Source organism: Pantherophis guttatus, chromosome 7, assembly GCF_059756535.1.
Source record: "Pantherophis guttatus breed Tessera chromosome 7, ASM5975653v1, whole genome shotgun sequence".
NCBI classification, from domain to species: domain Eukaryota; kingdom Metazoa; phylum Chordata; class Lepidosauria; order Squamata; family Colubridae; genus Pantherophis; species Pantherophis guttatus.
In genome coordinates this window covers 45,290,261-45,305,496 of record NC_142069.1, presented here as the reverse complement: position 1 = coordinate 45,305,496, position 15,236 = coordinate 45,290,261, and the positions used below count along the sequence as shown (strand labels likewise).

At 34.7% G+C, this 15,236-nt stretch overlaps 1 long non-coding RNA gene across 2 annotated transcripts in view; it reads right to left on the bottom strand.

Annotated features, from left to right (window-relative positions):
* Positions 1 to 376: 376 nt before the first annotated feature.
* Positions 377 to 15,236, bottom strand: part of LOC117655675 (uncharacterized) — a 30,030-nt gene continuing 15,170 nt past the window's right edge. For both annotated transcript variants that reach the window (XR_004588755.2, XR_004588754.1), the window contains exon 3: positions 377 to 626. This is a non-coding gene — a long non-coding RNA (uncharacterized LOC117655675). The remainder of the gene's footprint in view (positions 627 to 15,236) is intronic.

Genomic DNA, 15,236 nt, shown 5'->3' with positions numbered 1-15,236 from the left:
TATACAAATTGTTGTCTGTCATTTTTGGTACACAGCATTTAAATATCAAGGATTAGTTAGAACATTGTCACTTAAATACTGTTTATCTATTCAATAGCTCAAAATACTGCAATTTATCTAAGAACACATTTACATTTTCTGGAGAAATTCAAATCTTAAGGATAAAAGAAGCTTCCTTATTAGTTAAAACCCAAGGAATACATTTATATTCAAATAAAACCATGCACAATATATTCTATAATAAATAATGGAGGAGGAAGACATAGAGAAGAAAGAAGAGGAAGAGGAAGAGAATTAAGGTCTTTTGCCAGAATTTTGTCTGTTTCCTGGGATATATATGCAATATATATAAAACAATATACAAACAAAACTGATCAGCAGTCCTTCTCTCTTTAATTTATCTATGATCTTTCTCAAAGACAGTCAGTTGTACTTCTTGAAGCTACCTTCCATCAAATCTCTCAACAAGCTTGTCAGTTTTCTTTCCACCCATTTTCAGATCTTAGTGTTCTTTGGTATAATTCTCTATCCATCCAGTCATCTTTTTGTATACCAGCTCAAGTGCCATTCCTTTGACAAAGAAAAATGTCAGGGGATGCCAGTGAAGATGGGAGAGGTTGTTAAACCTGTCAGAGAAAGAGAATTTATAAATGATAAAGATTATCCAATTGATCACCTCTGATAATTATGATAATCTGAAGTCATGTCCACATAGGATTGCAAATGAGAGAAACTGTCCAGCTTACTCCAGTATCTCACCTACCCCCACTGGTTACTAGGATGTTAAAGGCCAGTTTGCAAGCTGCTTCTGCAGAGTTATGGCTCTAGCAATGGCAGGTCTGCTGCATTTCTGCCATGTCCAGCTACCTTACCATATTGCTAGTCTCAGTTAGAGACATGGTAATGACAATTATTCAATTGAATTCAATAGGAATGTTTCCTTTCTGCACCCAGTCTCCCAGTGTTATATATCATAACATAATATTGACTATACAATTTAGATTTATGGCCAGATGTTGTATTGTAACTATGGTATTAAATGCACCCATACAGGCTATACTAGGAAAAGGAAGCAATTGATTTCCTTCCCCACAAATATGCCCAGAATTGTATTCCCATTTCATCAGTTGCGATTGTTAATGAGATTTTTAAAACATGATTGGTTCCGTTGATGAGATGTACACATTTTTATATGAGGTGTTATTGCCTATAAAAGTTATATTCCATATTAAAGAATTTCAGTGATCTTATTGAAACATAAAGGTCTTTATATTTCAGAACAGGTAGAAATAATGCTGGCTATGAAGACATCCAATATAGCTGCAATACTTCATATACTGAATGACTAGATTTACCAAAAGAAAATGTCTGCAAAATGGGATTATCAATCCATGACTTAGTTAACATGGAATTTATTTATTCACTTTAAGAGGGTCTATTTTAAAAATGTTGTAGGGTTTTTTTATGACCAGATGTATGTACATGTATATAAAATATTATCAAAGAGTACAAGCAATGGCAGTGAATTGCAATTACTATAATTTAAATGTCTAAAGATGACATTGTGTCATTGAAACAACTCAATGTGAATGTGAAGGCTGAAAAGAATCCCTGATACTGTAGTTAAAACTCCAGTGTGGAACTTTTTTTGGGAAAACAAAGTAAAGAAAAATTAGACTGAGGCTATTCAGCTGAAATGTCCATATACCTTCTGTATTTTTTTTCTTTTAAAAAACCAGTTTCTTTAATTATGTACTAGAAGAATACACTTTTAAAATGCCTTGCAATTTAAAGGCCATTTTGCCTGTCATCATACCCATTCATTTAACTTCTGCTGCCAACCAAAGAAGAAATATACAGCAGAGGTATAATATAATTTCATTGTGAATTTAGGAACCTGCCATACCATTCAGCTAGTTCCTGATGAACACCCAAAAGAAAAACAAAGCCTTGTTACTATGTCCAGAGATTTAAAAGACCTGTGATCAATTTTTTAAAAGTGCAAGAATTGTGTGAGACTTGCTATATGTGTGCTTATTTACAGTGGTGCAGTTGCCTGTTTTCAAACTAAAAATCTGAAAATACTAAAAGAGAGGTTCAAAGAAACTTATTCAGAACAATCTATCCAGAGCTTCTTATAGGGCATATATAAATATAACATTTTTTTTAAAATTTGATTTATATGCTGCCCTTCTCCGGAGACTCAGGACGGCTTACAATGCGTTAAGCAATAGCCTTCATACTTTTGTATATTTTATACAAAGTCAGCTTATTGCCCCCACAAACTAGGTCCTCATTTCACCTACCTTAGAAAGGATGGAAGGCTGAGTCAACCTTGAGCCTTGGCGAGATTCGAACCAGCAGTAAATTGCAGGCAGCTGTGTTAATAACAGGGTGCGTAGACCACTGTACTATCAAGGCTCTTTATTACACATTGTGTGAAAGAAGAAGGAAAATGCTATATAAGCAAAATTTACATGGATATAAAAATAAAATATTATCAAAGAGTACAAACAATGGCAAAGTACTGCAATTACTATAACTTAAATGGTATACTGGTTAGAAGCCATCTTTTGCATTGGATCTTCAGGCCTCTAAATGTTTTGTTTCTTGGTAGCAGAAATGGCTTCCTTTATTATATTGAGAGGCTTTGTTTGGATGCTACTGCCCCCAATGAAGCAATGAAGGGGAAAATAGCCTTCTTATAATGGCCCCACTCAGCAGTAGAATGCTCTCACTTAGAATCTCTCTTTGGGAGCTCACTGTCCCTATTTAGATATCAAATTAATTTCCTTTTCAAACAAGCATGTAACTCTTAAAAAACTATCAGAACCAGTATGGAATAATAGTCTGGATGTCATATTATCTGGGAAAGGAGTTTCAACTCAACGAAACCCCCAGGAATGGAAACTCATTCATTGACAAGCTTATGTTCATGACTGTCTCTTAAACTAACATACTAACTCCGGTTTTCTGGAGAAAATGTGGAAAATAAATATTACAGTAAGAATAAATAAATAATAGGATTTCTACCAACTATTGCTTGGGGGGGGAGTTAATTTAAAAAAGTACATATAAAGAGCATTGCTGTTTCCTTTTATTATTATTATTGTTACTTTTTGGTTTACTACTTTGACATGATTTGTCAATCAATTGTGTATAAACTAAACAGCCAGAATTTATCAGTTCTCTGAAGAATAAATCATGGATTTCAATGAATGTGTTAGGGATACTTCCTCTGTAAAAAATATGGTAGATACTTGTTTGATCTATATTCCAATAGGAAACAAAGCTAATCTTCAGTTCATGCGTTAGTATGGAACCTGAAATAAATTTTCCTTGTGTTTTTTTTTAAATGCAATTTTATCTGAAATTTTGTCTGAAATAATTTGACAATAACTTCAAAACTCCAGTAAGTCCAAGTGGAATGAGCTATAGTTTTAGTTGCTTTAGCTAATTTCTATTATTCAAGCCAAGGTTATGTGAAGAGTAAGAGAGATAATAATACAATACAATACAATACAATTCTTTATTGGCCAAGTGTGATTCGACACACAAGGAATTTGTCTTTGGTGCATATGCTTTCAGTGTACATAAAAAGACAAGATACATTCGTCAAGAATCATAAGGTACAACACTTAATGATAGTCATAGGATACAAATAAGCAGTCAAATCCTACTAGGAAACAATATAAATTGTAAGGATGCAGCAACAAGTTACAATCATAGAATCATAAGTGGGAGGAGATGGGTGATAGGAATGATGAGAAGATTAATAGTAGTGCCAACTTAGTGAATAGTTTGACAGTGTTGAGGGAATTACTTGTTTAGAAGAGTGATGGCATTCAGCAAACAACTATTCTTGTGTCTAGTTGTTCTGGTGTGCAGTGCCCTATAGTGTCGTTTTGAGGGTAGGAGTTGAAACATCTTATGTCCAGGATGTGAGGGGTCTGTAAATATTTTCACAACCCTCTTTTTGACTCATGCAGAATACAGGCCCTCAACAGAAGGCAGGTTGGTAGTAATTGTTTTTTCTGCAGTTCTAATTATCCTCTGAAGTCTATGTCTGTCTTGTTGGGTTACAGAACCAAACCAGACAGTTATAGAGGTGCAGGTTACAGACTCAATAATTCCTCTGTAGTGTAATGTAAACAGAAATATGCAAGCTTTGTTGCCTTGGCAAAAGGGACTAAAGATAATGTTCAGTTCAGACGCCTCCCAAATTCACTAAACTAGGACAAAGCTTAGGAGGAATGGCATAATCAGTCTTGCAAGGTTTTTTAATTATAGCCAGTCTTGATACAAATAATTTTAGCCTTCCTGTGGAGTTGCTTCCTGATCTGGCCTCTCTGGTCTGGCTAACAGGTTTTGAGCAAGGTTACAAAATGTAAGTTGGCTAAAGTGATGCCAGCTCTTTGTCTGCTACACTAGGATATAGTGGTGCTGATCTTTAAAGTTCTAAACCAGTTTTTCTTGGCAACTTTAAGACATGTGGATTTCAACTACAGATTTCTAGGAGTTGAAGTCCAAAGGATTTAAAGTTGCCAAGTTTGAGAAACATTGCTTTAAACAGTTTGTGGCCAGAGTATCTTCAGTAATGCTTCCTCTCATTTGTCTCAAGTTATTTTGATCTTTCAAACTGTCCTCCAAATGTCCCTAGCAAATTTTCCAAATCACCACCAGAGAAAGGTTTCTTTGTCAAAATGTATATGTGGGAATGACCTTGGAAAACTAGGTGAAGAGATGTTGCCTAGGGAACAGTTCTATAGATATAAATTGCAATAAAATAAAATAAAAAATAAATATAATTCTATACATAATAATACATTCCTAGATTGCATTTTACAACTATACTGATATATTGCTCTAAGTTCCATCAGTCAATAAGAAAATGTATCAGATCAGATGTTTGCCCACCAAGATCAAAATTTAATGTTTCAGGGACTGAGTGCTTTTTTCTCAGGGCAACCTGGTCTATCCAAATATGGGACAGATAATTCTGCTTCTGCTTTCACTTTTCAGCCCCAATCCAGGAGCCTTTGCAGGCAGTCGCTTTCATGAAAAACTATTTTTGTGTTAAATTTATATTTATTGACAAAGAAATAGAAAGCAGAAGCAGTATACTCTGTCCCATATTTGGGTAGACCAGGTTGCCCTGAGAAAAAAACACTTAATGTCTCCCTTGGTATAGCTAACAAAGTGAGGAGAGCCCATGGTTTAGAGGTTAATAAATCTACCTAATATGTAAGCAGCCCAGGTTTGAATCCCAGAAGGGTATGACAAGTTGATGAGAGCTAAATAGCTTGAAATAGATCTATACTAGTCTCCCTTTATTTCTTTGTCGGTAAATATAAATTAAACACAAAAATTTCAGGGACTGGCAATTTGATGTTGTTTGAATACTTCAGAGTTCAACTTCCGGTGGTGACGTAGGGTCATGGCGGCACAGGAAAAGAAGCGCTCTGTTCCCAGTGCCGAATTTCTAAGTTTTTGGAGCCCTTTTGGGCGAAGATCGGTCCTGGAAGGATCGGCAGTAAGGAGGGGAATCTTCGGAGGAGGCAAGGAGAGGTGCGATCTCCCGCCACATCAAGAAGGACCCTCATTCCGAACTTAGAAGAAGCTGGCCGGCGCGATTGACTCAGAGGCCTGACGCCCCAAGAGAGACCAATGGGAAGCAGAACAGTGAGTACGGTGCAAAGACCGGCGGTGTGAGCAGACTGAGAACAATTTAAAATACTTTTATTTTGCTGGAAACCGAAGAGGAGAAGGTGATTTTCAGAGGGGCAGCAGGCAAGAGAAAAACTCAGAATTTAAACGGGAGGCAAACGACGAGGAGAGTTAAAAGGAAGAGGGCGAACTTTAACCAGACACAAAAATTAAAAAACTGAAATGCTAATATATGAAAAAATAGAACATGGAGAGAGGCTTGTTTGAATAGCTGGATCGAGAAAGGAATTGGACACTATATTCATCCGCTTTTTAGCTGCCCCAGCGAAAAGAAAGAGGTTGTTTGGCAAAGTAAGAAACGCTTACGTGTGACTGTGCAGATCGCAGATCGCCATATTGAAACTTTCTAAGCCGGAAAGGAAATCAGAAATGGAAAAAAAAGGCTACAGCGAAGATATATCAGAAACTTTTATAAAAATATATAATAATTTGGACATATAGAACTCTTGATAATATATTATTATTCCTTTTTTCCCTCTTCCTCTGGACATAATCATACATCTACAGGAACCTGTTAGTCCTTTCATATTTATTCCTATTTACTTTGTAGTAAATTAATTGAAACATTATAGAAATATCAACAGTACATATTCTATATAGAACTTATAAATAACCTATAAATATCCTTTAGAATATCTTTTAGAATTATTTATAACTGCAAAATTTCATATATATAATTATTTATAGCAATTATTACTAACTGTTTTATAATTAAGTATTGATTATTTAAGTGCTTATTTTGTCATTTTAAGTTTAGTATTTATATAGTAGTAATTAAGTATTTACTATCCGATTGATTGAACAATAGATAGATTGATTGACTGATTAATTGATCGATTAATAGGTAGGAGTGTTGATTTTGGAGAAATTTTGAAGTACTAATGAATTGAATATATGAAAATAAGCTAGGAGTTAAGCAGCCCAATATAGTTGGAGGTTAAAAAAAAAAAAGGAAGGAAAGTAGGGAAAGAAAGAAGCTATATAGAATTTGGATGGTGATTTGGGAGAAGGTAGATAAGATATTGGTGGAACAATACAGAATACTTAAGGAGATGACTAGTGCCACCACAACGATGCTGAAATCAGGGAAGAAAACCGCATCAATACTAGCTGGACCCTCCCCAGTGACACAGAGGACCTTAAAGGGAATGTTTTCATCAGAGAAGCAGCCGACTGTATTAAGTATGCCAACAATGCAGGCCACACTCATGACAATACAAGAGACCATGGTTAAAATGCAGGAGTGCATGACTAGGAACCATGAAGAAACCAGGAAGGACATGGACGAGGTCAAGAGAGAGGTAAAAAGTGATATCCAGAAGATAGATGAAAAGATGGATTTGATACAGGAAATTATAACAAAAAACGACCAAAGGATAATAGCCATAGAAAAGAAAACAGAACTGACTGAAGAAAAATTGGAATCTTTAGACTTAAAAATGATGGGACTAAATAAAGAATTAGAAAACACTGTGGCGCAATTAGAGATGGGAAGAGCTGCATTCTATTTACATTTCCAAAATGTGGCTGAAGACAAAGAGGAAGATCTAACATTAGCAATGGCGGAGATGATAGCAGATGCCCTCCAAAGAGAGAAGGACGAAATAATAAATGAATTGGATGAAGTATACAGAGTCCATACAAATTACGCTCGACAAAACAAATTACCCCGGGAGGTACATATACGATTTGTGAGAAGGAAAGTCAGAGACATTGTATATAAAATAACAAAGGATGATCCCATGTTTTACAGGAATAAAGAAATAATTACCCTGAAACAAATCCCTAAAAGAATAAGAGAGATGCGGAAAGATTATTGGTTCTTAAACACGTTACTAAACAAGAGATACATACCTTTTAGATGGATAACACCAGAAGGGATGCTGGTAACGTGGCAGGGAAAGAAAATAAGGGTGGACACACAAAGCAAAGCAAGGGAATTACATGATCAAGTGATGTGTAATGAAACAACAAGTAATAGTAAAGAGGAGTTGGGACGGAACACCAGAGGAAAACAGAGACAAGAGTGTGAAAGAGTGTCAAAGGAAGGAGTAAAAGAGGAGGAAGGAGAGATTCAAGAGGAAGAAGGAGTACAAACAAGGGGGGGAAGGAACAGGAAGAAACAAAAAAGAAACAACAGGAAAACCACCAAGAAATGGATCAAGATCTAAAAATTCTATCTTTGAATGTAAATGGTCTCAATTCACCATCTAAAAGACACCAAATTTTAAGAAAAATTGTGAAACAAAAAATAGATATTGTGTGCCTCCAGGAGGTACACATAAGAAAACAAGATGAAAAGTATGTACAATATAAGAAGCTAGGCAAAGCATATGCAGCATTGGCGGAGGAGAAAAAAAGAGGGGTTGTAGTATATGTGAAAGAAGGAATAGATAGCAATTTAAAATATGTTGACACGATAGGGAGAACAGTGATGATAGATCTGTAAAAAAATATTTTATTGGTGGTTATATATGCTCCAAACAGCCAAAAATCAGAATTTTATAAAAATGTGCATGAGAAAATAATAGAACAGAAAATGGAAAACGTATGTTTGATCGGTGATTTTAATGCGATTATGAATGTAAGAAAAGATTATAAAAGTGGCCAGAGAAATAAAAGTAAGAAAAATGTATTGCCTAGAACATTTAAAGACTTGGTAGAAGAGTTAAATATGGTAAACAGCTGGAGATTTTATAACCCAGAAATTAAAAATTTTACATACTATTCGAACCCACATAGGTCCTGGTCCAGGTTAGACATGGCATGGATTACTAATACGTTGATGCCAGAAATAGAATCTGTAGAAATATTGTCTAATAAATGGGCAGATCATAACCCAATAATGTTAACATGGAAGGGACAGTGGAGAAAAAAAGTAGATGGACAATGAATTCACAGCTTTTGAAAGAAAAGGAATATAAGGAGTACATGGACAAGGAATTAGAATTGTTCTATAAGGAAAACACAAAACAGCACACCTCCCTACAAAATTTATGGGACACAACTAAGGCTTACATACATAACAGGCTTGACAATAGCCTATAATGCAAATGGAAAAAAGAGAGGGAAAAAGATTACAATACAGCGCTAGAAGAGATTCAAAAATGGAAAAGAAAATTACAAGAAAATCCGGGAGATGAACAAATTAGGGTTAATTGGATGGCAGCGAAACACAATTTGAACATATTAGAACAGGGGAAATATGCAATGGCACTGAAATACATAAGACAGAATTACTTTGAGCAAGCAAACAAGCCAGGGAGGTGGCTGGCATATAGGTTGAGGAAAGAGAGAGAGAAAAGAACAATTCAGAAATTACAGGACAAAAAAGGGTATAATCCAACAGAGTTTAGAGAAGAAAAAGGAGATAATAATTCAATACTATCAAGAGCTTTATGAAAAAGATGAAGTAACAACAGAGGAAATAGAACAATACTTAAGTAGGGAAGGGATGTCAATATTAACAGAGGAAGAAAAAGAATTATTAGATAAGGAAATTACTATGGGGGAGTTAAAAGAAGCATTGAAGAGACAAAAAAATAACAAAATGCCGGGAACCGATGGTCTACCAATGGAGTTTTATAAAAGTTTAGGGGACTCACTAAATGAGATATTATTAGAAACATACAATGAGGCATTGACGGAGGCAAAGTTACCAAATACATGGAGGGAAGCATATATTTCCCTGATACCAAAAGAAGGAGCAGATACAACATTAAATACTGATTATAAAATTTTTATGAGCATAATTGCAAATAGGATAAAAAAAATACTAAATAATAGAATACATCAGGATCAAAACGGTTTCTTGCCTACAAGACAAATAAAAAATAATATAAGAATGGTAATAAATGTTTTAGAATACTATGAGATGCATCCAGAAAGACAGATAGCACTGATATTTCTGGATGCACAAAAAGCATTTGACCAAGTTAATTGGCAGTTTATGATACACCAAATTAAAAATATGAAATTCGGATAGAAATTTACAAGAATGATATCATCAATATATAAGAATCAAAAGGCTAGCGTATTAGTAAATGGGGACCCAACAAAATTCTTTGGAATAAATAAAGGAGTAAGGCAGGGCTGCCCATTGTCGCCCTTAGTTTTTATTATGACTCTGGAAAACTTGCTAATGAGAATTAGGTCAAATAAAGAAATAAAAGGATTAAAAGTAAAAAAAAGAAGAATACAAGGTCCAAGCCTTTGCGGACGACCTTGTCTTCTTCATAGAAGATCCAATAAAAATAACACCCAAATTAATAAAAAAAATTGAGAAATTTGGAAATGTAGCCGGTCTAAAAATTAATAAGGAAAAGACTAAAATGATAACAAAAAATATAACAGCAAAACATGTAGAGAAATTAACAAAAGATTCAGGATTACAGGTAGTCAAAAAAGTGAAATACCAAGGGATAAATATGACAGCCAGAAATACAATGATAAAAGAGAATAACTATGGACCTTTGATCCAAAATATAAAAGAAGATTTGGAAAAATGGGGAAAATTAAAATTGTCATTTTTGGGGAGAATCGCAGCAATAAAATCAAATATACTGCCAAGACTCCTTTATTTATTCCAAACAATCCCAATAAAATTAGATAAGACATTTTTTAGCAATTTGGATAAAATAACTACAAAATTCATGTGGGAGGGGAAAAAATCAAGAATTAAATTAAGTATATTACAAGATGACAAAACTAGAGGCAGATTTGGACTCCCGGCATGGGAAAAATATTATAAAGCCTCAATCTTAACATGGATTAAAGAATGGGTAACCCTGGAAAATCAAAGATTATTAAATTTAGAGGGTCACGATTTAATGAAGGGATGGCATGCCTTTTTATGGAGTCCCAGAAATAAAATATTCAAATATTTTAATAACCATATTATTAGGAAATCATTAATTGACATATGGCAGAGATAAAAAGCAAACATTATATGAAAGTTCCCGGCTGGCTATCAACGATAGAAGCAATAACTCATCCCAATTTATTAGTAAAACAAAAACTGTTAAGATATAGAGAAATATTAGATTCACAAGGAGTATTGAAAACAAGGGAAGAACTCAATGAACAATGAATATTAATAGACTGGTGGCCCTATTCACAAATAAAAATAAGATACAGAAAAGACCAAGAGGAGGGAGGAATAGATCCAAAACCAAACAGATTAGATAAATTATTAGAATCCAAAGAAGGAAAACTAATTTCAAAAATTTACAAATACTTATTAGAATTCGATTTGGCAGAAGAACTGGTTAAAGGACAGATGATAGCATGGGCAAAGAACATCGGGTACAACATACAGTTAGAAGAATGGGAGAGGGTATGGGAAAACAATTACAGTATGACAAAATCGGTAGCATATAAGGAGAACCATTATAAGATGTGGTACAGATGGTATCTAGCTCCTTCGAGGCTAGCAAAAATGTACCCGAATGTAAATCCTGTTTGTTGGAAATGTAAACAAGCCCAGGGTACTTTTTTCCATGTTTGGTGGCTTTGCCCAGAAATAAAGAAATATTGGAAAAAAATAAAAACATGGATAGTAGAAATAATAGATCAAGAAATTAAATTAGAACCAGAAGTTTTCTTATTAAGCATGATAAAAGGGAACATTAGAAAAGACATAAAATATTTAATACTACATATAATTACGGCAGCCAGACTGGCATTAGCACAATTGTGGAAAATGGATCGTATGCCAACAGATCAGGAAGTAATTCAAAAAATTTATACATGCACAGAAATGGATAAATTAACTCTAGAATTAAAAGATAAGGAAGACTCAAAATATTTTATAGTATGGAATAGATGGTATAAGTGGATAAACCAAAGGAAAAAAGGGTAAAGATAAGAATTAGGGGAAATTCAAGCAATAAAGAATGCACCGTCAGATAGATAGAATAGGTAAATAAGTCACTGTTTGTATATATGTGTTTATATAATCACATGTATTTAGTTTGTTAGTGTAATTGTGGATTGAAAATGTAATTTTATGATTGAGAAAATTTGTATATTTTCTCTTTTTTTAAATATTTTTAAATTTAATAAAGTTTGTTTTTTAAAATTAAAAAAAAATGAATACTTCAGAGTTCAATTCTCATTAACCTCAGGAAGCATGACTAAAGATAAAGATGGTGGAAACTGAAGATGACAACCTTCTAATCCCTTTCATAGGCAACAACAGTCCTAAATCTCAAGCAGACATCTTTCCCATTACTTGTTATATAATCCCTTTAATTTAATTTGTCACAGATTGACCTATTGAATTTACAAATGCTTTACTGCAACATGATGCTTTCAAAAATTTAATTTTAAAAACTGATGCAAGCATATGTTTCTTTTTGGAAAATATTTTATGAAATTCTGTTCAAAACGTTTAAATTTTCCAGTGTGATTTTTCATCTTTTCAGTCAGTCTGGTTAATATAACACACACACACACACACACAAACACACTGCTTATCTTTGCTACAGTTAATAGGATGTAGGCCAATGCAATACAATTATTATTAGTAGTAAGAAACTAAGAACCACGTTTTTCTCAGTATAATTTGAGGATTATACTGTGCTCTCTAAGCTTGGTTTTCTTCTTGCAGACGTTTCATTACCCAAATTGGTAACATCATCAGAGCTAGCCTAGCACCAATGAAGTTACCTAGTTTGGGTACTGAAACATCTGCAAGAAAACAACCAAACTCAGAGAGCACTAAGGACCTCTCATTTCAACCCTAACCCCAAGCTACAAATATTCTTCTTTATCTGTATATTTTTTAGTTGATACACTTCTTTATACTCAAGGCAATACTTTTCCATATCTGTAGTGGCACATGTATTAAAAGAACAAAAGAATCCTTCGGCAATATATTCAAAATACAATTATGCCATTTACTGTTATGCCATGAAAGCAAAGAAGTTAATTTCTGTGATCTCTTCTCTATAGAGCATGCAAGAAAATTAAAACATGAAGATAGAAGGTAAAATAAAATCACAAAGGGTACAGAGAAGAGTAATAAAGATGGTGAGGAGACTGGAAGCCAATCCTATGAAGAATTGCTAAAGGAACTGGCTATCTTTAGCTTTAAAAAGAGAAGGCTAAAAGGGGACATGGCAGAAATCCTCTAATACTTCAAATGCTGTCATAGGGAAGAGAATATGGATTTATTCTCATAGTCCCAAGGATAGGACAAGAACAATGGAGGGAAGCGTTACAGAAAAAGATCCAAACTTGAAACAAGTATCAATTTCCTGAAAACGGGAGGTATTACCCAGTGTGACATCCTGCCTCTAATATCAAAGAAATGGTAGAATAGAATCATTAAAGAAAGTATGTTGAAGAGGGACAAAATGAAATGTGGATGACAAAAGTTAAAATAATGTTGTGGAAATCTTGCCAGATAACAGTACAGTTATCTTTCATTGAGTTACCTCACATTGAATTGTCCTGCATGGCAAATTGTCTTGCAACAAATTGGCTGCATTAAGTCATCCTCTGTCAAATTGGCCAGGACAAGATGACCAAGACGATCTGTCCCATTCCAATTAAGGACATGAATGACATAGAATTTTAATAAATAAATAAACTCAGGCAGTCTAAAATATAATCGGATTGCCTGGCATTACAATTTTCTAAATTAAAAATTAGAAGTGAAAACATTTCTCTGTCAAATTGCCCTACTTTCTTCAGCCACATGTCAGCAAATTTGTCCTTGGATTGTTTCTTTCCTATCTTCCTAATGCACCTTTTTTCCTGGCTAGAAGCAGACAACAATTCTCATAACAACGCCATAACTCTTTAGTCCTATAAAGGGGAAAGGACTGCCTTCAAGCAATTAGGATTTGAAAATGGAATTAATCTTGCCATTCGTTCATTTGTAGTAATTTACTCATTTCATTTGTAAAATGTTGCTATTTGTGGTTAGAAGAATTAGTTAAACACCTAAAGGACAGTTAAGATTCAAGTTACATCAACTTTTTCATATCTCGTACAATGTACCATATTTTTCGGAGTATAAGACGCACCTTTTCCCCCCCTAAAAGGGAGTGAAAATTTAGGTGCGTCTTATACACTGAATGTAGCCCCGCCCACCCACTGGCCCCCACCCTTTGGCCTCTGCCTCGCAGCAGTTACCTCCTTGCAAGCAAACAGCAAGAAAAAAACAGCTCCTTTCAGCTTCAGCACAGCCTAATTAGTACACGTTGATTAGATCAGCCTCCTGAGGTAATTTGCTGGAGCAGATTTTTTTTTCCTTGTGCTAATCAAGCTATGCTGAAAACGAAACTGAAAGTAAAGCAGGCTATTTGCTGTTTGCTGCAATATAGAAAAATTAGGCAGAGGCAGATTTCTTTTTCTTCTTTTTCCTCACCAAAAAAGGTAGGTGCAAACAATGGGAAATTTAGGGCAAAAGAGGAGAGTTCAAGATTTTAAAACACAAAAGAAAAAAAGGAGAAAGAAAAAGGCAAAAATAAAAATGGGAAGGGAGAAAAAGAAAAAGAAATGAAAGAGAAAGACGTTATACATATTTAGAATTGAAATATGAATAGTAGTAAGAAATAAATGGGAAATCATTATTATAAAAATGAAATGAATAATAATTGGAATATTTGTCTTTGTATTTTTGAAATCTAGACAATGATAAGTTTTTATTTTTTAATTTTTTTAGAAATATGAATAAGTATAAACTGTAACAATTGAAATACCTTTAATGGTATATGGTGGTGAAAGTAAAAAGGATTAAGTTGTAGCTTGGATAACAGCTAGGACATTTTTAAATTTAATTAGGGAAATTGTAATGATTATTTTTAATTATATATTGTGATGAAAGTAGAAATGATTAAGTTGTGATTTGGAGGATTATATGGGCAAAACTATTTGGGTTATTGGGAGAGTTTAAGATGTGAAAATGAGTAACATAAGAGGAAAGCTCTAAGGGACTTCCGGCGGTGACGTAAGAGTCGTGGCGGCACAGAAGAGAAGAGCTCTCTCTCTGTTGCCGATTTTCCGAGCTTTGGTGCCTGTTTTTGGCGGAGACCGGTCCCGAAGAGACCGGGAATAAAGAGGGGAAGCTTTGGGGGAGGCGAGGAGAGGTGCGATCTCCCACCGTACCGTAAAGAGCCCTCAATCCAGGCTCGGGAAGAAGTCGGCTGGCGCGGTGAGCACAGTCGGCCCGGAGACCCAAACGAGCTGATTGAGATCACTGGGAGCAAAGGAGGGAGTACAGTGCAGAACTGCTGAGGTCGAACAGGAACGGAACTAATTTGGATTACTAATTTTGGCGCAAAACCGAGGAGAAAGTTTCTTTTCTTTCCGGAGGGACAGCGTGAAGAAGGAAGATCTCAAAGTGTAACCGGGCGGCAACTGAAAAGGCGAGCAAAAAGGAAGGGGCAAAATACGGAGCAGCGAAGAAAGTTTAAAGAACTTTAAAACAGACAAACGAAGGTGAGGAGAAATAACTTAAACAGAGGAGATTAAAAGAAGAATGGACTCTCTTTTTTTTT